The sequence below is a fragment of the Otolemur garnettii genome, unplaced genomic scaffold (genome assembly GCF_000181295.1).
Source record: "Otolemur garnettii isolate 467f Iridium unplaced genomic scaffold, OtoGar3 scaffold00119, whole genome shotgun sequence".
Classification (NCBI taxonomy): Eukaryota; Metazoa; Chordata; class Mammalia; order Primates; family Galagidae; genus Otolemur; species Otolemur garnettii.
The window spans coordinates 4,498,488-4,525,338 of NW_003852514.1; the positions used below are offsets into that span (position 1 = coordinate 4,498,488).

The 26,851-nt window shown below is 42.0% G+C and overlaps 1 protein-coding gene across 2 annotated transcripts in view; it reads left to right on the plus strand.

Moving 5' to 3' along the window:
* Positions 1-717: 717 nt before the first annotated feature.
* The window catches only part of HECW1 (HECT, C2 and WW domain containing E3 ubiquitin protein ligase 1), a 419,352-nt gene continuing 393,218 nt past the window's right edge, over positions 718-26,851 (plus strand). Inside the window, exons 1-2 of one of the 2 annotated variants that reach the window (XM_003797550.2) lie at positions 718-1,048; positions 2,215-2,449. The gene's annotated coding sequence lies outside the window, so the exon portion shown is untranslated. The remainder of the gene's footprint in view (positions 1,049-2,214; positions 2,450-26,851) is intronic. The other variant, XM_012809965.1, reaches the window with a different exon arrangement.

Consider the following 26,851-nt stretch of genomic DNA (forward strand, 5'->3'; position numbering starts at 1 on the left):
TAGCTTATGCAGGGATTGCTGGACAGGAGAACGGGAAAGAATAAATCAGCATTGTGAAGATGCGGTTAGGTCACAGATCGCAGACTGCGACCCGCCGGCGCGTGGGTTTTCCATGCACAGGACAGCCAGCTACCAACAGGGGGTACTTCTCTTCGCATCTCTGGTGGCTGTAGAAGGAAAGTTCCGACTTTGCGTCCTTCCAGTTCTACCATTCCCTCACGGTGTGCAATTTACTAGAAAACTCTCCGGGAAAGCTGGGTTTGCCCGACAATAGACAGAGATTCCGGGGTGATTTTTGTCCTTTGCGTTTGTAATTACGATGTTCGTTTTGTGTGCTTGCTGGGTACCTACCGGGGGGAGTTCTGGGACGCGTCTCTGAGAGCTCCTGACTGTGCATAAGGGAGGCCAGGAAAGTGTGTAAGACAGAGGCCAAGAACACCTGTCACGGGGCGCCTCGCTAGGGTGTCTGCACCGCATCCTTTCTGAATACACTGCGCACACACAAAAGGGCCGATGAGCCAGGGCGGGTGCTGGTTCTGCCCACGATGCGCGCTGGGTGCTGGCAGGATGGGGCCGGCACTAACAAGAATCAATATATATTTCGGCGGGGGCGGGGAGGGGCGCGCGGAGGCTGCAGGGCGGGGCAGCGCTGAGAGCGAGCCCGGCTTGTGGTTGGTTCCGGAGTCTGGTACCCACAGAGGAGCAGGCAGGGAGGGAGGGATGCAGGCGGGAGGATAAAGCGATGAAGTGTGCTGCGTTGCCGCGCAGCAGGCGCCGTTGTTGGAGCCAGAACGCGGTGCGCCTCTGACCCAACCGGCCAGCCGCTCGCGCACACACTCAGAGTCGCGCGCGCCGCCCCGCCGTGGCCGTGACCGTGGCCACCGCTCTCTCTGGGCACCCGGCAGCCAGAGAGGCGCGACAGCGGGCGGTCGCCCGGGTTCCCCCCAGCAGGTCCCCAGTGCCCGGTGCGCTATGCAGGGCACGTGCACCCCCCAGCTCTAACCGGCGCGCTGACAGGAGCATGATCTGTGCCCAGGCCGCTGCCAAGGTAAGCGGGCGCCGTGCGGGGACACTGCCTGCCGCCCCTTCCCCCCGCCCTTCCTTGGGCGGCTTCCCCGCCGCTCGCGAGGTCCCGGCAGCGCCCTCCCTCCCCAGGGCTGGGATCCACCCTCCTCCCCACCCTCTCACTACTCCCGCGAGGTTCAATTGTTAGCCTGGGACGCGCTGCCGCCGGGGACCCGGTCGGCATCCCTGGGTGGCGACCCTGGCTTGGGTACACCGGGCGCACCCGGCCCTCCTGCGGGGCACAGAGAGAAACAAAGGAGCCCCCAAGCGGGTTTGCAGCGCCTCCCCCTCCCCTCAGCGCCCTCCCAGTGGCGAGGAGGTGTCAGGGGAGGGGGCGGAGAGACCTACGTAATCCCCCTTCCCAGCCCACACCCACCCCTTGTGAACCAAGGCTCTAGATTTGCTATTCGCCGTGCGCTTGCTGTTAGACATTGTGTCCCCGGCAACACCGGTGGTTAGCCGGGAGAGCGCCAGTGCTCGCTCAAGGGGCGCTTAGGCAGGTCCGGCCCTTGCTCCCCTGGGTGGTGGCAGGCGGGAGGATGCTCGGTGTTCGTGCTCCCGAAACGCCTTCCAGCTCGCGGCTGGGTGATCCGCTTAGCCCGGCCTGCCACCTGAGTTTTAGCGGGAGCAGCCAGTCGTGTCGCCTACCGTATTGCGACCTGCAGACAGGCGGGGAGGGAGCCGCAAAACGCGTCCGGTCCATTTTTGGCTGGAGGTGCGCTTCCTCCTACTCCGACATTCCCGGACCGTGACAATGCAGCAAGATCTGAGGGCTCATACGATGTGGCCCCTCCATGCTCCAGGGCATTCTGAACGCTCTGCTGCTTGGACATCTGGGGCACTTGGCTGAATTTGGAGTCTGGATGCGTGGTCTCTGTCTTGCACACAGAGGCTAGGCACCATAACTTCTTCCGTGCCCAATTTAAGCGCGTGGGGGGAGCTGGCAGGGACACAGGCTGCAGAGATGCCTGGCTTCCTGTGGTTCTGGGCACAGCGCGCCTCAGTCTGCATTGGGCTGACACCAGATAGCATGTGGGGATTTTCCTAGTTGCCCAAGATATTATTTGACGTTGCTGTAGTTCTGTGCTTACTTCTCCTGGGATCTGCAGTGGTGCAGATCCCTTGTTTTCACCCCTTTTCTTTGAAAAGATAACAATGCTGTATTCAGCAGAAATGGATACAGGAAGAGCAACATAGTTCAAACATTAAAGGAGGCATCTTCTTTCTTTTCCTGCAATTTAAACGCGCATTAGAAGGGCAGATGCCCTACCCGAAAAGGCCAGCCTTTAAAGACCCGGGCAGTGTTGTGGTCCAAGGCGTATCAAAGCAGGTGGCCAGATCTGCGTTTCTCATCAGCGGACTCGCTCCGGCTGTGACTATTACGGTAATTCATTCTAGATTGGGGATTCATTTTGAAAATGTGTGTTTTCCACTAAGAAGGGATTACGGTCCACAGGCCTATCCTGGTATGAATGTGTGTGCCTGATTGACAGAGAGACTGTGGTGGAATTCCCTGTTGCCTGTTCCCTCTGTTTGTTACCTCCTCTGGAATGTGGCGTTGGACAAACAAAGCATTACTTTAATTCTTAGACCTACAAATTGGACATCAGAGTATTTTGTTTAATAAACCATATTCTGACTAATTCCACACTAGAATCCCAGGCCAGTGCAGCTGGCTGTTTTGTGGAATGACAGTTCTCTTTTTGTCTGGCGTGGATTTTTCATAAAGGCAAATTGCCTAAGTTTGTTCCGATTGTGACATTATTGACTTGGTAGGGAGGCCACATCCTGAGCTGTAACAGCCCATCAGTGCATCAGCAGAGAGGGACTGCAGCTGCTCCTGTTGCAGAATATGGCATCGCTTGGCTTGATTCCTTTTATACTTCTGGCTTTTAAAGATGGATGGATTAAAAGATCGCTTTAAGCTTTCCCTTTATGATGCTGCATCAGATATGACTGTATAAAGGAAATGCTAAAAGGCAAGCTGTGTCACGGAAAGACACGCCCGAATCTCCTCCCTTATCTGTAAAGTAAGTTGGACAAGCTGATTTCTCAGGGTCTAGCCTTATGTCATAGCTGAGAGAGGAGTAAAAGAAGTTAGTTTAGGAAAGACAGATAACTGCAGCCCAAACCACAGAAGCAAACCAATGATGGATTACAGAATGGATGGTCTATTTTATGTTTTGACTCTACTATTTGCATTTCTCACATGAACAAAATTAGCCAACCACTTGAACAGGTCATTTTTGTGGTCCCCTATAGCAAAACATTTGGTCAGGGGTTGGGGAACAGGGAAGATTGTTAAATTTGTTGGATAATAGGTTTTTTCCCATTTGTTATTCATTCCAACTTTGTGTCAGATAATCAAGAATTAGCTTATTTCCAATTATTGATTTTTGTTTGTTTCTAATAAAAGGCACTAGATAGCTTTTTCATCCTATGCGTAAATGGCAATAGCATTAGACTTAGTTTTTGTGATATAATTTCTTATTGCTTCTAAAACTTGCTAGCACTGTTCTTGTTATAAGAATAAGTGAGGCAATGGTTGTCCTAAACAGGAAAGCAAAATGTTTTCACGCACTTAGAGTGATTTTATAATTTAATTGTAGTTGAGGTATCTGGTCACAGTTGTGCACTCATTTTTTTAAAGTTAACAATCAAAATCACATCATAGAATTAACAGTTCCTGCCAGGCATAATTAACCACTTCCTTTCTTGTTTCTCAAAGCCTTTTTGCTCACACAGCTAAGGTAACAGTTATCGTATGCAGATACCTGAGATGTGAATGTGCCACAGCCTCCTTATGTTCAATATGGGATAAGCTTCTTCTGGACAGGGACATTGTTAGCACCTAGCACTTCACCTGACACAGGATATGTTCTCAGGAATGTTTATTAGTGGATTTCAGGTCACAAAAAATGCCCTCTAACTGTATAGACAGGAGGTAAGTGGAAATCCTCTGCTTCGTCAGTGAGCTGGGGGAATCAGGTTATGTAAGATGCTTAAGGGGAATGGTGAGCTGGACTCAAATCCAGGCCTTCCACCATGCCGCCCCTGACAGAGGCTCCAATAGTAATAAAGAAAGAAACAAACATGTAGAGAGCAGGTTCAAGGGCTGCAGGTTTGGGTTATTTACTTTTCACTTGAATGATCTGGATTGTCCATTTCTGGCAAAATTTATCTGTTTACTGCTATGTCTGTCTTGCTATGGCCTGAGAAGGAAGCTTGGCCCAAGTACTCTGTCCCTTAAATCCTCTGCACACCTGTTCTCCAGGTCTTGGTTCTACCACCCAGAGTCTGCTAAGATGATAGACACGTCAAGAGAATGCCTCTGATGACCCACTATTTGTTCAAAACACATTTAACCACCATAAGTTGTGCTTCTGAAATGACCCAGCAGTCTGACCACCTTACGTGGGTCAGCCGCACTTGGCTAAGTCTCCTCATAGGCAGATTTCGGAACCAATCAATGACACTCACATTGAGACCCCTGCTTCTCTCCTCTTTACCGCCTTCCTTTTGCATCCGAACAGACAGGACAGGTTGCATTAGGAAAGCAGGAAGTTCAATACCCATGTGTCTTTTCTGTAATGCAGCCCTGGGCACATCTGATGTTTCAGGGGCTTTTAGAGAAAAGAGTCTGAAATGTTCTAGGTGGTTCTCTTCAAGTGATTTTTCATCTCTGAGGTTAGTTTTTTCTTTGAAAGTAGGAAGTTGAAGCCGGTAATCCCAAAGGTCACTTCTAACATCATGATCCTGTGATTATTTTTATTGATTTATTTAATTGAGCAAATTGGAGGGTGAAAAATATGAGTGATCATTTAACTTTGCAATATATGTAGTAGAAATTCTTAAGACTGTGCGTGTCAGCCTGTGGGTTGTCTAATAACCACTTTAAGCCCTCGGTTAATGCTATTCTCTATAAATTTCCATAATAACCCTTTCTTATTTGGAAAACTAAATGTATTATATTAAAGAAAAGGTTTATGGTATTTCTCATTCCCTGTGAATAGGAGTGGTAGAAAACTATGCAATCTCCACAATGTATAAAATATTTAGAATTTTAGGTTTTAATCATCAAGGTTGCAAGTACTATAGTCAAGCATTTTTATTCTTACCTCTGAGTATATTTCACAGCTGAACAACTCTTGCATCAAAAGTGTTCCCTGCAATTCACCCAGCAATTTACCTTTTCAGCTTCTCTCTGGTTCCTCGTTTTGTCCCCCCGCCCCACCTTCTTTAGCTCCATGTGGCCTCCTGCAGCATCCCCCCCATGCCTCTGATGACCCACTATTTGTTCAAAACACATTTAACCACCATAAGTTGTGCTTCTGAAATGACCCAGCAGTCTGACCACCTTACGTGGGTCAGCCACACTTGGCTGAGTCTCCTCATAGGCAGATTTCTGAACCAATCAGAAATCTGTTTGGTTTTTACTGGCGCAAAAAACGCCAGTAGTACATTCCCTTACCCCTCTGCCCTCTACCCCACAAAGGCAGAGGTGTAGTATGTATACATTTCTCATGGACTTTCTAACTACTATTTGGACCCTAAATGCCATGAATTTAGGTGTTTTAAAGTCTACTTAAATATTTTAGGAAACAGCATATTGGTGATTTTATATATTCTGTCCCATAGTGTGTGATTGTAAGGGAACTTGGAAGTCGTCTTCCTGTGACATGGGCACTGTAGGGAAAATTGTAAGCGAAGGATGACAATAAGGCTACTGCTTATTGGCAAAATCACAAAGACCACTAAGCTTCCAGGTCACCTGGGTTCCCATAGCAACAAGTGATGTGCACTGTGTGTATTTCATTCAAACCCATACTTTTTATGATGCACATGGAAAAACTAAGGATGTAGTGTACAGACAGGCTTTCCTGGTGTCACCAGGCATCTATACATGTAATATTTTGAGGAGCATTCAGTGGATGGAACTTAAGCTGTTGTTGGGGGGAGGGGGCTGGGAAAGGACGCCATCTGTACCCATGATGACAAACGCCATCATGGAGACTTCATTCGGAGTCCCTTTTATATATTTAGTAGAGCAGATTTTCCATTTCACACTTTCTAGATATATTTGTATTGCACAGATGTCAGGAAAATATCATGTGTGTGAAAGAAAAAAAAAAAAGATCAAATTTCACATCCATGGCCAGGGATTGTAATTCAATCATTCTATCCTTAAATTGACATCTATTTAACGTGTACAAATGTTCCTTGCTTTTGCTTTCAGGGTTTAACAGAGCAGTTTGAGAAACACATTGTTAAAATTCCGAGATTCGGGTTAAGGGGGGGGAAGATGGGGAGAACAGAATTCAGCATGGAAGACCTTGTTTTGGTGCTGCCACCAGCAGAGCTGGCGGAACTCATCAGCAATTGATTCCTCGTCTTCCTTCCTGGAACACACAGGCCAGCTGAAAAACATGCAGTCAATAGATTTTTTTTCTCAAAAGTACTGCTTTTTTTTCTTCACCACGTATTCATAATTCCTTTTACCATCAAAACAAAGCTACTCAATTAAATCTTTTCCCTCTATTTCAAGCACTAGTTATTTTTGTGGTAATGAGCTTTTTGAAATTGAGAAAGAAAATAGTTTTCAGGGATTTGATAGTTTTCTTTCCCCCTCGCCCTATCCCACATCGTCCTTAGTGTCACTGTGTGCAGGAACAGGCCCTGCGTGGAAAGGGGATGATGGCAAGCGAAACTGGCATGCAAGTCCTGCAGCACACGCAACGTAACAGAGGGTTTACAACCCCCCCCCCACTTTGCATCCCCCCACCCCGCAATCGATTTTCTGTTCCCTTTTGTAGAACAAGCCACAAAAAATTTACCTCACTGGCTTCCTTCACTCTCCATCTCAGCCTCTAAAGACACGTTTTTATTGTGTGGTGTTTGACTCACATTAACACTATGTCTAATGTATGTGTAACTTAGGAAGCAAAATCAAATAAACGCCGGCCATGCAGCCAGGGACCAGAATATCACGGGTCCATACGAGGCTGCCACCGTGTCCCTGCCTCTCCCTTGCTCCTTGCACCTGCCTGGGAGGCACCTCCATCCAGGAGCAGGCTCTTGCTCCTGTCACTTCCCTCCATGGGCCTCACGATGGTCCCCAGGGCTCTCTACCTCATGAAGCACAAAAGCCGATTCTCTGTCACAGTTTTGCTGACCTCAGCAACATTTCACCCCGTGGCCCACTCTTTCTTTTTCTTGAGCCCCTCACTTCTTCCAGGAGAGCAGATTCTCCTGGTTTTCCTGCTGTCTCTGTGGATCTCCTGTGGATGGCCCCTGGATTTTTACCTTTCCTGACCTCGATGGGAAGTTGACCTCTAAATGAGGGGATTTCCCAGGACTCGGCTCTTAGTCCCTATATTCCTTCTCTTGGTCTCAATACTCTCCTTATGCTCATGATTCCAAGTTTATCTCATCAGCCCTGACTCACTCCCAGAACTCCAGACTTGAATATGCAACCACCCAGCATCTCCCTTGGAATGCCACATGATCTTAAAATTAGTATGTGCAAAATGTAACCCTCAATCTGCATTCTTCCAACCAGCTTCTCCGCCAGTGTTCCCTCTGTTGGGGCAACTCTGTCCTTCCAATTCCTCAGGCCAAGCTCCGGGGATGCCTCCTGACTTCTCTGTCACCCAGCTCTACCTTTCGCAAATCTATCTTCCCATGGCAGCCATCCCATCTCCACCACTGTTGGCTCTCAAAGCTGGTGTCCTGCATCCCTTGCTCAGCTGTAATCTGTCCTCTATACAGCTGCCCAGATGAGCTTTTAAAAATGTATGTCATATCATTCATTCATTCATTGGACAAATGCAGAGTAAACATCTGCTGTGGGCCAGGCATTGGTGTAGTTGCTGAGATGTAGCAGGAACACAACTCACAAATCCCTCTGCTCCTGAAGTGGACACTGTGTTACTGCTTTACCCACAATCCTCCAGTGGTTCCATCCCACTCAGAATGAAACCCAGACTCCTTATTTTATCCTCAGGGCTCTACCTAAGTCCCACCTCACCACTGTCCGAGTCCCCAGTGCCCTTGCTCTTCCTAGAACATGCCAGGCACACCCTTACCTCACGCGCTGTTCCTTTGACCTGGAGGGACTGTTCTCCCAGCCACCTGCATGCTGGATCCTTCAGTAAGGAGGTCACGTCTTCAGAAAGGCTGAATCTGACCACCCGCTTACAAAGTGCTCTCTTCCATCCATCCGCCTTCTTTTTCCTTATACCACTGAGCACCACACAATTTGTTATATATTTTCTTGCTTATGTGCTATTACCTACCTCCCCTTCTAACCTGTAAGCCCCGTTAGAGCAGGACTATGTTTATTTACCCAGGGCCAGGAACATAACAGACACTGCACTGGATGTGTGCTGACCGGCTGAATGATGGAACAGGCACTCAGCTTCACCAAAATTCAGCCTCGGCATTTTCTCTATATCTACTTTATGCCACATAAAATCCCTTTAAAATCTGCTGGGGTAGAGTCTGGATGGTATTTTTGGGTCTCCAGATCCTCTGAGAATGCTTTTTTCTATAGACTATTCACTTCTCCCCCACAAAGAGATGTTTGGGGGAGGGAGCCTTTCTTACTGCCTGGACATTTTGTAAGCACCCAGCCTCTGTGTTTCTCTCCTGGCTCGTGTTCTCTTAACACTGCTCCTCAGCACCTACCAAGTAGTAGCCAGGAGCTCAATTATTGTTGGATTCAATCACTCTGTTGTTATTGTTGTTGCTAGGACTTGAAAAGTCTGCTTTTTGCCCTCCAGTTTCTGCTTCCTCTGGACACACTGACTTTGTCCTCTTGGATTTGAGCATGTCATTCATGTGTGCTAAGCCTTCATGAGTGGTCAAAGTCTACCCAATAAAGACTCAGTTCCTGAGGCTGGCAGCAGGGCCTATAGACTGTGGGCAGCCCAGATCCCTTGCACACCCCTGTGATCCTCTGTGGCAGCCAAGTGGACCCTTTTCTCCATTTCTTCAAACATGCTCCATGCTTTCCTGTAATTATGCACTTTCTCCTTATGTTGTTTTCAACTCTTAGGCTCCCCACCCCTCTGTAAATTTACCCATTCTTAAGCTCTAGCTTACACCTCGCTCCTAGCAGAAGCTGTCCCTCAGTTTCCCAACAGGATATGATTTCTTCCCCCCACTGAATTCCCCTGTGATGGGTATTATTACGCGCTTGTTGTTTACTCTCTTGTCTCTCAGCCTTCCTAAATGCTGAGCACTACAAGGTTAAAGACTGTGTCACATTTATCTTAGTATTCCTGAAAATACGTATCCCAGTATCTACCTCAGCAGGTGCTTCTCTGAATGTTAAATGAGTGAATGCAGGGAATAACCTAAGAATTGAGAAGGTCTGCATTTCGTTGCTTCTAGAATATTATGCACAGTCTATGTATACTGTATAATGCATGCCATAATTATAAGTAAAAAGTTAGAAGAGGTGGATACTACAAGGACAGAGAATTTTCTTTGCTGATTCTCCTGAGTGGCAAAGAACTCCGCTGTTCACTCAGTAACTGAGACTGAGTGAAGTGGATCGCTGTGATCTCACATCTGTACCCTTGTTGTATCCATGAGCAGACCTGAGGACTGGAGAGCTTTCCCAAGTTTACACGCTGGAACCTCATTTTCTGCAGAGTGAGTCCTGTCTTTTTGCTGCTTTCCAGTCCTGCCATGAATAGCATCACATCTGAGCAAGGGTTGCCCAGTAACCTTTTGTAAGTGGAGCCGCACCAATATTACTTTCTTACCAGTATCGGCGGGCTTCCTTCTTTAGATGAGGTCTAATTTTTAGATCTTCTGAAAGTAGCATCAGAGAAGAAATTTCAAAGGACTCAGAGACCCACCAGTACAAGACAACAGTTGGATGTTCCCACCCTGGTCTCTCCCTCTGCCCTGGTGCTTTATTCCTCTTGTGTATGTCTGAACAGGCTAGACTCCTTGGAGGCCAACAGTTGGGGATTTTGCTGAAACCTGTTTCTACAAGAAAGGGTAAAGAGGGCAGTTCCTCTTAGAATCGTTCTTGGGGCACAATCAATGGGAATTAAGTCATTGGTTGTAATTTCAGTAGGGGGTTTTATTGGCAATGCTGCTTCCCTGCTTTGATAACAGCCTTCAACAGCAAGTGAGCACAATTTTTGATGCGGTATCTCTCACAGGAACTTTGCAAGAATTCTCCATCCTGTTGTTGCAATAAAGTAAAATTTATCTTTCTTAGAAACATACATTTAAATCATGGTGTGACATCCTTGGGAAAAATAGTTGAAATTCACTAACTGTTATTTTCATCTTTTTCCCAAGAGAGAGGGAAATATCACTATATGTATAATAAATGTTTAAGGAGGCTTCAAGCTTCTGAAGACAAATTTGACCAAGGAACTACTGCTCATAAACCAAAATAAAAATGTACTATATGTATGTATACACACACATCTGTACACGTATACCACAGAACATCCATATTTGACTACCTCCCTACCCTGACCACCTCCTTCTGTTGACCTAATTTTCATAACCAGGACGTGCACTCCATGTAAGTATCGGTACAGTAGGCCTAGTTCCTTATGCTGACCACCTCTCTATGTTGACCAGTTGTTATGGTCCTTTGAGAGGTCAATTTACAGAGTTGTAATGTGTGGGTATGTACAGATACATATACATACACACACAAATATATAAAAACACACACATTTTTAAAATTCTAGTTAATTATTTTCAAGTAATTTTCCATTACTTATTCATTCAGAGAACATTTCTTGAACTTCTATTATGGGACAAGCATTTATGGGTTTTGTGTGCGAAATTTTTCCATCGAGGCAAAGATCTACTTAAAATATAAGGTGAAAATGTCTGAAGACAAAGAATTAAATACCTGCAGCAGAGAAGCATCTAATTTGAGATGGCAAATAGAAAAAGTTATAGCCTTTCAGGGTGATTATTTTATTTTTCACACTATTTATGGAGTGTCTATTATGTACCAGATGCCTGTCTGGGGCTGTTACCAGGAGTGAATCCCCAGCCTCCTCTCTAGTCTTCACAGGGCTTACGATGAAATCCTCCAATTTGCATTATTGCTTCCCAAGGAGCTACTCACAGTTTGGTCATTAAACAGAACAACTGCCTTTGTCAGGGCTTAGGAAGCTTTGTGATATTCTTGGATTAAACTTAATTTACCCAAACTGAATACTACTATTGTTGATCTTAGGGCCAAGGCACTGAGTCAGTTCCCTGAGAGGCCACTGCTGTAAGAATATTCTACCTCTTGACCCGAAACTTTGTTACAAATTTCCTTTTTGCCAGTGATCCAGACAGTCTTCTGGAGCAGGGAGAACTTTTTGTCTAAATATTCCATGGGGACTTTAGTGAACAGCTGTGTCAAGGGACATTCTGCAGATTTGGCCTGAAATTCAGATTTCTGTGGTTTCTGCCCACTCAGGACCCACAAGTAAAGTGAATGATGTGCGTGGTCAGCAGGTGGGCACAGGTGGGGTGGCTGCTGCTTCCAGAGCACACAGGACTCTGAACCCCAGCCTCGTTGCCTGACTTATACTGTGGAATAATGGTCCCATTACCCTTCAGATCAGGTGAGCTGTGGGTCATAAGGGATGAAGGAAGGCTGGACCCTCCTCTCCAGAGGTCCATGTCCTGCTTTGGGTTAAATGGCATTTATTACTTTAATCCAGGATATTTTTTAGTTTCTTGGAGAATGTAGTGAATGAACCATTCCAGCTATGTAGAGAAAGTTGAGGGGTTATGGTTAGAGAATAAAACAAACCTAAACCCAGACTGTACCTACAATCTACAGGTGTGCAAGTGATGGGGAGTGAGAATTTGGGGAGAATGTCAAGCTCTAAAATGAGAAACCTTTTATTCTGTGGTACTGACCTGACCTCTCCCTTTTCCAAGTGTTAATTTGTCTCTACAAACAATATAATTGATGCACTATTTTTAGAGAAACATGAAACTTTGCGGTAGAGATATTTTCTTAATTGTTAGAACTCTTGCCTTTCAAATGTCATTTCAAAGGTGAAACAAAGTGAATGGCTTTGTTTTTACGTGTAGCACATCTTGGTATGAATTTGCAAATGGCTTTTGAGGGATCTAGATATTTTATTTTTCAAATCTATTTTTTCAAAGTGCTATTAGCAGGTGGAACTCATGACTTCAGGCAGTTTTCAGGCAATGAGCTCAGTGAGATTCGAAAATTAGCTAAGCCATTTATAGATTCATAGAATGCTGGCTGAGTAAGGAACCTGAGCCATGGTCCTATTTAACCCCCTCACATTCCACACATCTCTGAGGGTTATAGAGCTTGCATTTGTTAAAATGAAAATAGGAATCTGTCTGAGGACTTGTGGCCTTATGCTCTGCAGTACCCTCTACAAGTTCATTTTAGGGTAGAGCAGGAAACTTGGCGTCCTCAGTCCAGGCAGATGGTTCAACAAGCAAGGTGCATAGAGTTTCAGTGCACTCAGTGCTGGGAGGGGGGGCTGCAGAGAGCTGGAGCTCATTCTGGTTGCTACTTAGCTTCAAACCAATTGTTGACAGTGTTGCTAGTTCTTCACATTTCTCTAAGAAAACCTGAAGACTGGATTTTTAAGAGAAATTTTATAATTTGAAGCTGTTTTCTGCTCATTCAATTTAATGATTTTACAACAGTAAGTGGGCCAAACCAGGCAAGTCTTAAATTTGCAACCCCTGCTCTAGGAAAACTGTGTTTTCGAGATGTCATAGTTTGGGCTGCTACAGCAAAGTACCATATAGACCGAATGGCTTATAAACAACAGAAATTTATTTCTCACAGTCCCTGAGGCTTGAGTCTGAGAGTGGTGGACCAGAACAGTGGGCTCTGCAAGGGAACCCTTCTGGATTGCAGACTGCAGACTTGTCCTGTATCCTTGTCAGTTCAGTCTGGATGGTCCTTGGTCCCCCAGTTCCCAGTGACAAGAATGAGTCTGGTACTGAGTTGAGCCCTTAATAGAGTGATCACAAATACAAAACAATCTCACACACAACATTTAATGCAAAGCGAATAGACATCTCAGAGGTGGAGACGCGTCATTCCCCACGAGTGGAGAAGATGCCCAAGTCTGAGCACACCCTGTCTTTTATATGCTCGCTGGTTTGTCCCACCTTTCTCCTAGCAGGATTGGTTGCCTTTGGGGTGATTGACAGCTTGAGATTACATAACAGGTTAGTTTATATAATGGTGTCCTTACTATACATGTGTCCTCCCAGAATCTTTCATGAAACCTCCACCCATGTTATGCTAATGAGATGGTAATGGACACCAGGTCAGTTAAAGGTCACTATGAGTTCTTTACTGTTCATGTTCCCACCAGGGAATGGTTTCTACCAGAATTTGGTTCCTAGCTACAATTTGGTTTCCACTTTCTGCCCTTAACCACTTCCTTGCCTGCCTTGTCACTCATTTTCCTTCCTCCAGCCCTAACATCCTCACATGGTGATAAAGACAGTTAGAGGGCCTCTGGGCCTTTTTTGATGAGGGTTCCAATGCCATTCATATTAATGGCCTGTCTTTCAGAGGCCCATCTAAATACTACCATATGGCAGGTTAGGCAAATACTCAGTCTGCAGCAGAGGATTTTTGTCAATGGAAACAAAGGACCATGCTTATGCCTTCAGATAACTAAAATCTACAATGTAATAGCATAAGGGTTTCATGCCTCTTAACCTGCTCTGTGTCCAGAATGAAAACTAATGGGTAGAAGATTCTGACTCAATAACAAGAAATATTTTTTATAGTCAGAATTGTTCAAGAAGTATGAGTCTTTAGTATGCCAGTGTGCCGTTGAACAGAGGCCTGCTGGCCTTTGGGGACAGTGGCTAGGTCTTCACATGATGGAGGTTGGGTGAACTGGTCTTTGCCCAATCTGGAGCCCAGGCTAAGCTAAGGAGACTTTGCTTTCTACCTCGGCTTTGCAGTTACCTTGAGAACTGCCAACATGCCATGGGAAATGGTCCACATGCTTTGGGGACAGAATCTATTTAAATACACTCACTTTCTTTTTTGAATAAAACTCCACCAGCCTGAGTCTCCTTGCACTCTGATGGGTCATGCCTTGCCTTCCTGCATAATTGTAGTATTTTCTCTTGTCTGTAAAGCATTGTATAAACCTTGTTCACCTTCTATATCTCGGCTCCACCACTAGGAAAATTCCCCTATTTACTTGATTTTTGCTATAACACCTTAAACATTTTATTTTTAAAATATGTGTATCACTTGTATATATCATTATCTAGAGCAAGGGTCTGCAAACTAAAGTTGGTGGCTTTCTGATTTTGTAAATAAGGTTTATTAGGACACAGTTGTGCCAGGCACTTGCATAGTGTTTGTGGTTACTTCTCTGCCACATTGGGGGAGCTGAGTAGTTAAGACAGAAACCATAAGACACACAAAACCTAAAATGTTTACTAACTGGCCCTTTAAGGAAATATTAACTGACCTCGGATTTATATGATAACTCTCATAACAGGCACACCTTGTTTGATTGTGCTTCCCTTCATTGCACTTCACAAACACTGTGTTTTTCACAAAGTGAAAGTTTGTGGCAACCCTGTGTCCGGCAAGTCGAGGGGCACCATTTTACCAAGAGCATGTGCTCACTATATGTCTCTGTGCCATATTTTAGTAATTGTCAAAATATTTCAAACTTTTTCATTATTACTATCTCTTGTGGTGATCTGTGATCAGTGATCTTTGATGATCACTTTGTAATAATTTGGGGACACCATGAACCATGCCCACGGTAGATGATGAACTTGGCAAATGTTGTACGTGTACTGATTCCTCCGCTGACCAGCCATTCTCTCATCTCTGTCCCTGTCACTGGTCTTCCCTATTCCCCAAGACACAACAATATCAAAGTTAGCCAATTAATAACCCCACAATGGCCTCTAACTGTTCAAGTGAAAGGAAGAGTCACCTATCTCTCATTTGAGATCAAAAGAAAGAAATGGTTAAGCTTTGTAAAGAAGGCAGATTAAGAGCCAAGACAGGCAGAAAGGTAGGCCTCTTGTACCAGTTATACAAGTTGTTACTCCCAAGAATAAGTTCTGAAGAAAATTAAAAGTGTTACTTTCATGAACATAGGATAATTTTAAAAAGTGAAGCAGCCTTATTGTTGATAGGGACAAAGTTTTTGTGGTCTGGATAGAAGATCAAATCAGCCACATCATTCGCTTAAGCCAAAGCCTAATCCAGAGCATGACCCTCTCTTCAATTCCATGAAGGCTGTGAGGAAGCTGTAGAAGAAAATATGGAAGCTAGGTTTAAGGGGAAAAAAGCTATCTCTATACAATAAAAGTGTAAGAGAAAGCAGCAAGTGCTGATATAGAAAGTGCAGCAAGTTATTCAGAGGTGAAGGTGACTGCACTAAACAACAGATTTCCATTGTAGATGAAACAGTCTCCTGTTGGGAGATTCCATCTAGGACTTTCATAGCACCAAAGGAGAAGCCAACGAGTGGCTTCAAGTCTTTAAAGGACGCTGACTAAATTGTTAGGGTCTAATGCAGCTGGTGGTTTTAAGTTGAAGCCAATGTTCATTAACCATTCTGAAAATGCTATGGCCCTAAGAATCATGCTAAATCTACTCTGCCTGTGCTCTCTAAATGGAACCACAGCGTCTGGATGACAGCACATCTGTTTACCACATAGTTTTCTGGATATTTTACGCCCACAACTGATTGAAACCTACAGCTCAGAAGAAGGATTTCTTTCAAAATATTCCTGCTCATTGACAATGCACCTAGTCACCCAAGAGCTATGGTGGAGATGTACAAGATTAATGGTGTTTTCATGCCTGCTAACACAACATGCCTTCGTTCTGTAGCCCGTGGACTAAGGAGTCATTTGACTTTTAAGTCAAAATTTAAGGCATACATTGCATAAAACTATAGGTGCCATAAGTAGCAATTCTTCTGATGGTTCTGGGAAAAGTAAATTGAAAACCTTCTGGAAAGAATTCACCATTCTAGATACCATTAAGAACATTCAAGATTCATGGAAGGAAGTCAAAATATCAACATTCACAGGAGTTTGGAAGAAGTTGATTCCAACCCTGAATGATTACTTTGAAGTGTTTAAGACTTCAGTGGGGGAAGTGACTGCAGATGGGGTGGAAATAGCTAGAAGTAGAAGTGGAGCCTGAGGTGTGACTGAATTCCTGCAATTTCATGATGGACTTTTTTTTTTCCCTTTACATTTTAAGTTTTTAAAGTTATTGCCAGTTAAATACAGAGTTTTCATTTCTTAGCTTAACAAGGAAGGGTAATACACTGAAGTCAGTCCATATACTGAGCACGTCAATCTAAGCTTGTGCACGTACACAGCTGAAATCAATTATGAGCTTTACCCTGACAAATGCTAGGGGAACTTTTTAAAGTAGGGTTGTTTTTTTTTTTTTAATTTCAAGTTCATCTGAGGGTATAAATAACCAAATCACAATATTTGAATCTGTTGAATTAGAGTCCGTCTTGTAGTTATGTCCTGCACCCAAAAGGTGCACCATACACCCCTACCTTGTGCCCATTCAATGGGAACACCCCAACCCCCCTGTCCCTCTCTCATTCTCCTCTCTCCAACTTGAAATGAACTTTTCTCCTATGTGGGTGTGAATTAGGTCATCTACTGGCTTCATGTTAGTATTGATACATTGGATATTGTTTTTCCATTCTTACGATACTTTACTGAAAAAAATGTGTTTCAATCCCATCCAGGTTAATACAAAAGATGTGAAGTCATCAAAAGTAGTTTTTATGGGTATTAAACATCATCTTTCACACTGAAGCCATCATACATACAGGGCAAAGTTGGAGCTTTTGTATTTGCATTTATTCTTCATTTAAGTTTTTAAGTTGATATTAAAATGAAAACAATATCAAGTCGTAAGCATAATCCCCCAGTCACTACCGCATGTAAGTTTGAGAGGATCAAGTTCAATTTTTTTTTGCAGTTTTTAAAAATAAGTTTATTAAGTTATAATTTATAAATCATAAAATTCACCCATTTCAAGCACGCAGTTGAATGATAGTTAGTGAACCTACAAGTTGTACAAGAGCCCCTCCACTCCAATCTTAGGATATTTTCATCCCCCCACACAAATCCCTTGTATCCATTTACAGTCACTGATCATTTCTACCACCCGCCCAAGGCAGCCACTAATCTACTTTCTGCCTCCATAGATTTGTCTTTCACAGACATTTCATAAAAACGGAATTGTACAACAAGGAGTCTTTTGAACCTGCTTTCTTTTACTTAAAGTAATGGTTTTCTGGTTCATCAATACTAATGTAAAATACCACCTTTTGTTTATTTATTAACCAGTTGGCTGACATTTGGATTGTTTCTACTTTTTGAGTGTTTTGAATGATGCAGCCACAAACATTCACATGCAACTCTTTGTAAAGGTATGTTCAACTTCGATTTTGAAAGTTGTTCTACTGTGGGTAAAATGCTATCAAAACAGCATCACATGCTGCAGATGGAGTTCCTCCCTCCCTTCCTTCCTTCTTTCTTTTGGTAAAAGGAAGAGTCAATTGATGCAGCAGTTGATTGTTGTCTTACTCTAAGAAATTGCCACAGCCACTCCAACCTTCAGTAGCTACCCACCCCCCCAAACAGTCAACAGCCTCTAACACTGAAGCAGACTCTCTGCTAGCAAAAAGATTGTGACCCGCTGAAGGCTCAGATGATCATTAGCATATTTTAGCAATAAAATATTTTTTATATGCACTGGGAAACCAAAATATTGGGTGACTCATTTTATTATGAGATTTGCTCTATTGCAGTGGTCTGGAACTGAACCTGCAGTACTTCTGAAGTGTGTCTGTATTAAATAGATATCTTAAAAACAAACAAAAAAAAAGTGTAAAAGATAAAATAACCACCTGTAACGCAGTGACCAGATGGAAGAACCATTGATGTCTTAATATATTTCCTCTAAGTGTATGCATTTGTCTCTTGGTATTGATCGGGGATTGGTTCCAGGACCTCCCATGCATAACAAAATCTGAAGATGCTCGAGTTCCTGAGATAAAAAGGCATAATATTTGCATATAGCCTATGTACACCTTCCCATACACTTTAAATCATTACTTATAATACTTAATACAATGTTAATGCTGTGTAAGTAGATGTTATACTGCATTGCTTAGGAAGAAGGACAAGAAAAAAGTCTGTACATGTTCATTTGAGACACAATTCTTTTCCAAATACAGTAGAACCTCTGTGAATTGACCACCCACAGAACTGTAAGAAACTGATCAACATACAGAGATGGTCAACATAAGGAACGAGGCCTACTGTACTGATCTGTACATGTGCTACGTGGCCAGTCTATAAAAATTAGGTCAACTAAAGGAGGTGGTCAATGTAGGGAGGTCAGCAACTATGGAGGTTCTATTGTATTTTCAATCTGCAGTTTATTGAATCTACTGATATGGAGCCCAAGGATACAGAGGGCCAACTATATACAGGGAATCATACCGTAAATACAGTTGTGTTCATTTAGCAATATATCAGATGTATTTTCCTCTTATACAATTTTTAATATATATAATTTATATATATATAAGTATATATGTGTGTGTATGTGTATTAGATATATATGAAATATTTATGTGTATATATGTAATAGGCTGAGTATCTCTTATCTAAAATGTTTGGGACCAGAAGTGTTTTGGATTTGGGATTTTTCAGATTTTGGAATATTTGCAAAAATATACATGTACATATTTGCTGTAGCTAGGACTACAGGGGGTTGCCACTACCCATGGCTAGTTTTTTTTTTTTTTTTTCAGAGACAGGGTCTTATTATGTTGCCTAGGCTAGATTGTGGTGTTGTTCTTAGCAATTTGAATTAAGTACATATAGTATAGATGTTAACTACCATCTTCATGGGGTTTGAAATGTGTCTTTCAATTTTATTTGTTAATTTTTTTCCATTTATTCAATTCTTCTTTGTGTGCTTTAATTTTACTTATGATTACCTATCACTTAAGGTGGTGATCTACAGATTTCTGCATCAAAAGGTGCAATTTGTCTTCACACTTAGTAATAGGGGCATATTTCTATTCCCCAATAAACTTTCACTTAATCCGTGTTGTCATCCAACAGGATCCTTCCCTGAATCTACATTCGGGGTTGCAAAATGTGGCTTTCCAATTATATAGTTCCTTCTACATTTATTCACTGTCAATTTTCTGTGAAAAACAGCTTTCCCTTTCCTCTCTCTCTTTCTTTCTCTTTGGGGCGGGGGAGGTGAATTACGAGGTTCTTATAGATTTTTTTATTTACTCAGTGTGATGCAATCATTATTTTTTCTAATGCTCAGATTAACTCAGTTTTGGCCAATGGTGCCTTTTATGTTATCTTTAAAACAAGATATTGAGTGTTTACATTTCTTTTCAATTTTCTACCCCCTTCCTTCCTTCTACCCACCTTCCTCCCACCCCTCCCCCTGTCCCTTCCTTTCTTTTTTTTTCTTAGTTGGGGGTAGAAGATGATTGTTATATTGGCTAAAAACAAAGCAATGTTAAGGAATAGTCGTGAAAGGAGGTCTTCTATCTAGCTCTAGCTCTTATCTTTAAACTGGATTTAGTTGTTCACTGTTAAATACAACTTGTTTATTTGAGTTTTTTTTAAAAATAAAAGGAAAATGTTACTCTATTTCTAGTTTAGTCAGTATTTAATCATGTCTAAACATTAAATTGGGAATTTACTGAAGCTAACCAATATTTTTTCTCTTTTGACCTAATAAAATAATCAACTATATTATTAGGTTTCCTAGTATTAAACTATCCTTATAGTCTTCAAATACACCAAATCTGAACATTGTCTATTATTTTTTAATTCTGTGTAATTCAATATACTTAGTTATAATATGATATATATATAGAAATGTATATGTATATATTAAGGAATAAATGAGATTTGTGCGCATTTTTATTATATTATGTATTTAAAATTTATAAAATGAATTGGAAAACGTTTTAAATTTTCCTGAAAAATGAATATGATTCCAGGATTATTATTCTCTGGAATTCAGAAAGCCTTTATTGGTAAAATCTCCTTGGGCCTTTTCTGGATTGTTCTGATAAATTAATTCATTAAATCTTATTGTTGGATGGCTTAATGCCTTTTGCAACAATTTAGATGGAAATGGAGACCATTATCCTAAGTAAAATATCTAAAGAATGGAAAACCACACACCACATGTATTCACTATTAAATTGGAACTAACTGAAGAGCATGTATGTTCTTACAGGGAAGTAAAACTTAACAGAGATCAAGCTGTGGGGAGGAGTGAGAAGAAGGGGTGGGTACAGTGCACACTTACCTAGATGATGGGCACACTTAGAACCCTGATTCAAGCATTATAAAAGTGATTCATGTAACCAAAAATATTTGTTGGCAATACTTTGAAAAACTCCCTCAATAGACCAATTGTCCTTGGTCTATTCAGTTACTACTTCTACTTGAGATCTTGTATCTAATATTTTCAAATATGTGTATATTTTTAATAATACAGTTTTGTGTCTTTTGCTCTTCTTTTTATGCTGCCTTGGATTAAAATGTATTTATTTATTTCCATTGGCTATGTTAATGATTTTAAGGCAGTCACGCTTTCCAGTGAGCCTAGGTTTGGCCTAAGAATTCTTCTCAACTCAGATCTGTACATTATCTATCACATGTAGGATAGAAGAATGCTTCATCTATCTTTAGAAAATACAATTGGTCATAAAAACTTTCTAATTTGTTTAAATTTACCTAAATTATAGCCTTTTATACCTCAAGTTTCTCATTCTTAACTTTTAAGACAGACTTATTCTTAAATCTAAATGAGATGAGTTGTCCATCCATAAGATTTTGGGGGAAAAACTAAGCAGTTTTTTAAGTGACATATTTTCACAATCTTTCAATATATTGGGTTTTTTTTTCTTTCTTTGATAAATAATGTTTTGACTGTGACAATTACTTGTGTGTCAGAAATTTTGCCCCAAGACTCTTGAGATATTTATTATTCTGCCTCTGGTGATCACAGGGAAGTCTGAGAGCAGCCTAAACTTAAATTCTTTGTAGATAATCTGAAAGTTTTTCCTGCTTGGACAAAAGATTAAAAGATGTAATTGGAATATTTTGCTAAAATGTCTAGGTAATATAAAGGTTTCTGTTGTTGTTGACTTTATTGGAAACATGAAGAACTCTTCTAATTTGTATACTCCACACAGGAAAAATTTCAACCTATTAAAATTTAGTGTATTGCTTCTGCTCCCATGTTATTGCACTTATTTCAGGGATAGTGTTACAGACTGTTATTTATCTACCAATATATCCCTTCTCCTTTTTCCTTACTAACAGAACCTTAACTTAATTTTGGTATGGTCCCACTTAAAAGCTTTATTCCCCCTGTCTTCTTGAAAGTTGTGTGACATACTTGAATACAAAGAGATATAGTTGGAAGAAGGGTGAGGTTGGCTCATTTGGCATACTGCAGGCCCCTTGTTCTAACTTCATATTATGATCTGGAATGTAGTTGTGATGACTGCCGTGCTAGCAGCCATCTTGTAAGCTGAGGAGGACAGCCACACAGAAAACATGGTGGAGCTAAAAAATAGTCTGCGTCCTTATACATCAAAGTGGCTATGCAAATGTTAGAGGCTTGTTTGGTCAATATCTTTGAACAAAATCCCTCTCTTAGAGAAACAAAGGCAGATGATGTACACCTATCATTTTTTTGATGCGTAGATTTTTCCTTTGACCCCTTCTTCTGTTTCTTAGAGAGCTCTTTATTTCTTTTCTACGTCTCTAAGTTGAATTTCCACTCCAAAGCAGGCTTTATTTCTTTTATTACCATTTAATTTTCATGATTTATTCTCCTATTCAAGCCATATCTTTTTTTCATTTAGACTTGCATTTCATCCTGTTTGGTTTGATTTCTGAATTCAAATTTTTTTCTGAAATCAGGTTTCTTAAATTCTTTTTCACCTCATTTCTCATCTAGTTTCACAAGGCCTTTTGCACATTTATGACATTTTATTCAGGATAAAATAAAAAGTTTATACTTTTCTACTGTTTGCTATTAGCACCTTTTCAAACTACGCTTTTTCTGCTTTCTTAGAGTTGTATTCCCTTGTTGCTGAAAAATCAAGTCACCTTAGACAGCAAAACAATCCAGGCTGCTGTTTACCAAATTACTAGGGACATGTAGTTCTGTCTATCGTCCTTGGTGCTGCGTGGGTTCAGCCAAAATCAGAAGAGTCCTGATATTAACTAGAGGACAGGGGTATGAGGTGTCTAGATGCAGTCACATTTTGGTTTTAATGCTTAGTTGGCATTTATCTATTGCAGAATATCTCTAGGACTTATTCTGAATGAGCGTCTTCCCAAGGTTGCCAGGTGTATTTCTCTGATGACTGAATGGGCATTTGTTCCTGGATAACAGTACAGTATAAGAGGAGGCACACTCAGAACTCCTAAGTTCTTTACTCCCAAAGGAGGCAGACTCTAATTCCAGGGCAGAGAGCACCCTGCCTGGTCCTCCTTCCTCAGCTGGGTTGAAGTTAGAGGGAGCTGCTCTCACCTCCCAACAGACTTAGAAAAAACACTTAGGAAGAAGAGCTGCAAAAACGCATCACCTGGGGAAGCATTTCTCCTCAGTGGAGGAGTGACAACCCATTTCTGGTGGGGTGTGGCTCTTTCCTCAGCCTCATCTCTGAAATAGGGTGGTGTGTAGAAGCTTCCACCTCCTGTTTTCTTCTAAATTACACCCTAAACAGATCACAGCTTTGCAATCCAACCCATCACACTGCAACTAAGAGAAATTTCCCCCAGGGAGCTGCAAAACATTGATCAGCGTCACCAATTCCCAGTGCTGTGCCCTTGGGAGCATCATAGCCAATGAGTGTCCCCTCTCACCTCTGTTTTGGTGATGGTCAAACTAGCCCAAGATTTTCCTGATATAAAGTCTAATCCCACTGAGCTTTCAAGATGTTTCATCAGAGAAACTCTTTATCACCTCAAGTTTAATATGTCCAAAGCCAAACTGAGGACTTCTCCTGGTAATGACATTTTAATTCTCCTGGCCCTTAAAGCTTGTAGTTGAGCAACCAGGCCCATTGTCCAAGTTAACATATGGGAGTTAAGCAACCAAAGACAGAGCATCCCCTTAATGCCCTTGAGTGTGTTGCAGAATCCCACTGTCCATTCTGTCCATTCTCGCCGCTGCCACTATTGTGTGGGATTTAACCACTTCATGTCTGAACTACCAAAGGAGCGCCTGCTTATCTTTTCTTTGTATCTCTCCCCCAGCCCCCAGGACAGGAATAGCAATTCCAGGGTGATCTTGTTTGAAGCAGAAGATCAGTCATGCCACCCTTAGCTGAGGAGCTGCTGACTCCTCCCTGTGGTCTGTGGTATCAGGTTCAGAGAACTTGACAGAACATTCTAGAGCTTCCACAGGGGTGCTCCACACTCATCTATCCATTGCTTCCCTCTCCAAAATGGATACTCATCTCTTTGGTAGCATCCACACGGTCCATCTATACTCATCCTCAGCCCTTAGATTTTATTTTGATGTCTTTCTGCCTGCAATGCTTTCTGCAAATTCTTTATCACCAGTTTAGCTCTTACCCCCTCCCAAAGATTCAGCTTAAATCCAGGCATCCTATTGTTTTAACACCTTTTTTGTTTTTGTTAAGATTCTTGCCATTATACGCTAAATAAGAGACATACACATTTGGAAATGATTTGAGTAAATTTGTTTATAACTTCTTTTATATCACCCTTGTTTAAGTGTCTTATTCGTGCTGTTCCTCTAAAGAACATGCAATAAATAGAACTGTTTTATCACCCCTCTGGTTGTAAGAGTCAGCGTAATAGCCCTGCAGTGTGGCAAGGTAATATAGGGAGAGATTTTTTTTCTCTGCCGTGGGAGTTGCTGGTACTCTGCATGGCATAACCAGTTGTGTAGAGATTACTAGAAAGCTGGGTGAGGACGTCATTTCATGCTTTACACTTGCCTGGCATATGTAGTCAATGGTTCAGTCTGCACTGATGATTAACTATCTCTTTATTGAAAACATGGGTTTTGTTTTTATTTTTATGTCTGTTTCTCCTTTTTCTTTCTCCTTTCCTCCCTTCCTCCCTTCTTCCCATCTTCCCTTCCTCCCTTCCTCTCTTCCTTCGTTCTTCCAGTTCCTAAAGTACAGATTGCTCCAACACTGCCAGTAAATTAATCATGAAGCACCAGGTGGATTTCTTATGGGAGGCAGGAGTTTGGGGTCGCTTTAAGGGAATTCATTCATCTTGTCCTTTCTTCCACATTCTTGTTCCTGAATTGCTGTTATAAAAGATCTAACTCCTGTCTGCCTGCATGGTAGATTTTCCACTCCTATAGAACCATCACCTTCCTAATCTATGTCTGTAACATTTGCTTTTAGATAAGTTAGACCATTAGGACAGTGATCTGTGTCTTGGTAAAAGACTGAGTAACCTACAACCTCAAGCAATATTTTTTAGGACAGATTTTTCCAAAGTGCTTTCCATAAAACTATTATAGGATGAAAATAGAGTTTATTCAGGGATAGGAGGTGGGGGGAAGCAAGGGTGGAGAAGAGATTTCCAAGGTCAGATAATGTGATTTAAACAAAGAGATACAGGTTTCTTTGCTGCAGAAATCTCTGCGGGCCAGAGGCTGCTGCAGAGATGAAGGTCCCCTGGGCAGGTTCACAGAGCCTGTGCAGGAACTGCTCAGCCCTGCCCTGACCTGGGCAGCTGTGGTGGCAGTGGTGCCTCTGGGAGGGAAGTGGAGATGCGACCCCAGGGGGATCTACTATAGCTTTCCCAGAAGCATTTGGCATGAAACTCTTTTTCTTCGGAGAATATCTTTCTGGAATAGTGTTTTGGGAATCATCACATCAAATCTTAGGGTGGACTCTTGCAAATCCTGTAATCAGGGCAAAACTGGAGCTTTGCCACGGAATTTGGCCACTAAAATGCTACCAGTTTGGTTCAGAAGTGCTAAAGACCCCTTCCTAGAGTATGTGTTAAAGACGTGATACTCCTTTGTGCTGCTAGGAGCACCTGCTGTGGGAATCCATTCCCACTTAGAGACTCCTATATTCTTGTTTTATTAATGTCACATTGCCCCTCTTATAACATTTATCATTTCAGCATTGTTTTAATGTGATATTTTCACGTCATTCATGTCATTTTAATGGGTTTTCTTTTTGTTTCTGTCTCTCCATTTTATTACATCTTTCTCATTTGTTCTAGTCCTTCTTTTTATGTTTTTCTTTCATTTCCTTTATTCAAAAATTTAACCCAATTTAATGTTATTCTTAGCTTTCTAATCCTTTAGTTTACTTTCTTAATTCAAATTTGGTTGCATTTTCTGGTTTCTTTCTTTCTTTTTTTTTTTCTTTTCAGGACAGTGTCTATCTATGTTGCCAGGCTAGAGTGCAGTAGTGAGATCACAGCTCACTATAGCCTCAAACTCCGAGGCTCAAGCCGTCCTCTCATCTCAGCCTCCTGAGTAGCTGGGGCTATCCGTGCACACCACCACACCCTGCTGAATTTTCTCTTAATTGCTTTGTTTCCTTATACTTTTGAAGCTTTTATCTCTGGAAAAAGAAGTACAGTGTAGTACCTAAGATCAGAGATCAGCTTTGAGATCAGATAATATGGTTTTCACCACTCTTTCTACCAGTTCTTATCTGGTAAATAAAATATTTAACCTCACTGTAAGCCTCAGTGTTCTAATCTATAAAATGGAGTCAAGTGGTGATGAGTTGTTGTAAGTATGAAATGAGAAAATGCATGTAAAGTTCTTAGCCCGGTGCCTAGATAAGAACCATCTAATAAAGGATATTTATGAAGTTAATATTATTGCATTTTAAGCTGTGTTATCTTCTCTTTGCTGTTAGATAGTAAATTTGGTGATTTTCTTTCTATTTTCCTTAAATCTTTGAAATTTTGAATTTTGTGATTTTTTCTGTTTTATTTCATCTATATTTCTTTTCATTCTTTTTTTAGTTTCTCCTGAATCTTGTTATTTTTATAACTTACATGATACATGAAGAAGGAATGAAGGGCTTGGTGCCTGTGGCTCAAGCGGCTAAGGCGCTAGCCACATACACCTAAGGTGGGGGGTTCAAATCCCCAGCCCGGCCCGCCAAACAACAATGACGGCTGTAACCAAAAAATGGCCAGGCGTTGTGGCAGGTGCCTGTGGTCCCAGCAACTTGGGAGGCTGAGTCAGGAGACTTGCTTGAGCCCAGGAGTTGGAGGTTGCTGTGAGCTGTGATGCCACGGCACTCTACCCAGGGGGATAGCTTGAGGATCCGTCTCAAAAAAAAAAAAAAAGAAGGAATGAAGGAAAAGGTGAAATGAGGATTAACATGACTAGCAGGGGTCACAGGTCACAAAGGCTCTTCTCTTTGACAGTGACTGCTTCCCCTCAGATATCTTGTCTCTTGTCTGCTCTCCAGACAAATCTTACTGTGAGCACTTCATGAATTCCTTCATGAGCAAATATGAATTTCCCATTCATTGAGGCTGGAGTAATACTGTTCCTCTGTTCCTTCATGGCACTAGTCAACTGAAGAATCCAGAGGTGGAACCCAAGGCCTTCAACATCCACTGTTTTGGGTTTTTTTAGACAGAGTCTCACTTTGCTGCCCTTGGTAGAGTGCCGTGGTGTTATAGCTCACAATAACCTCAAACTCTTGGGCTTAACTGATCC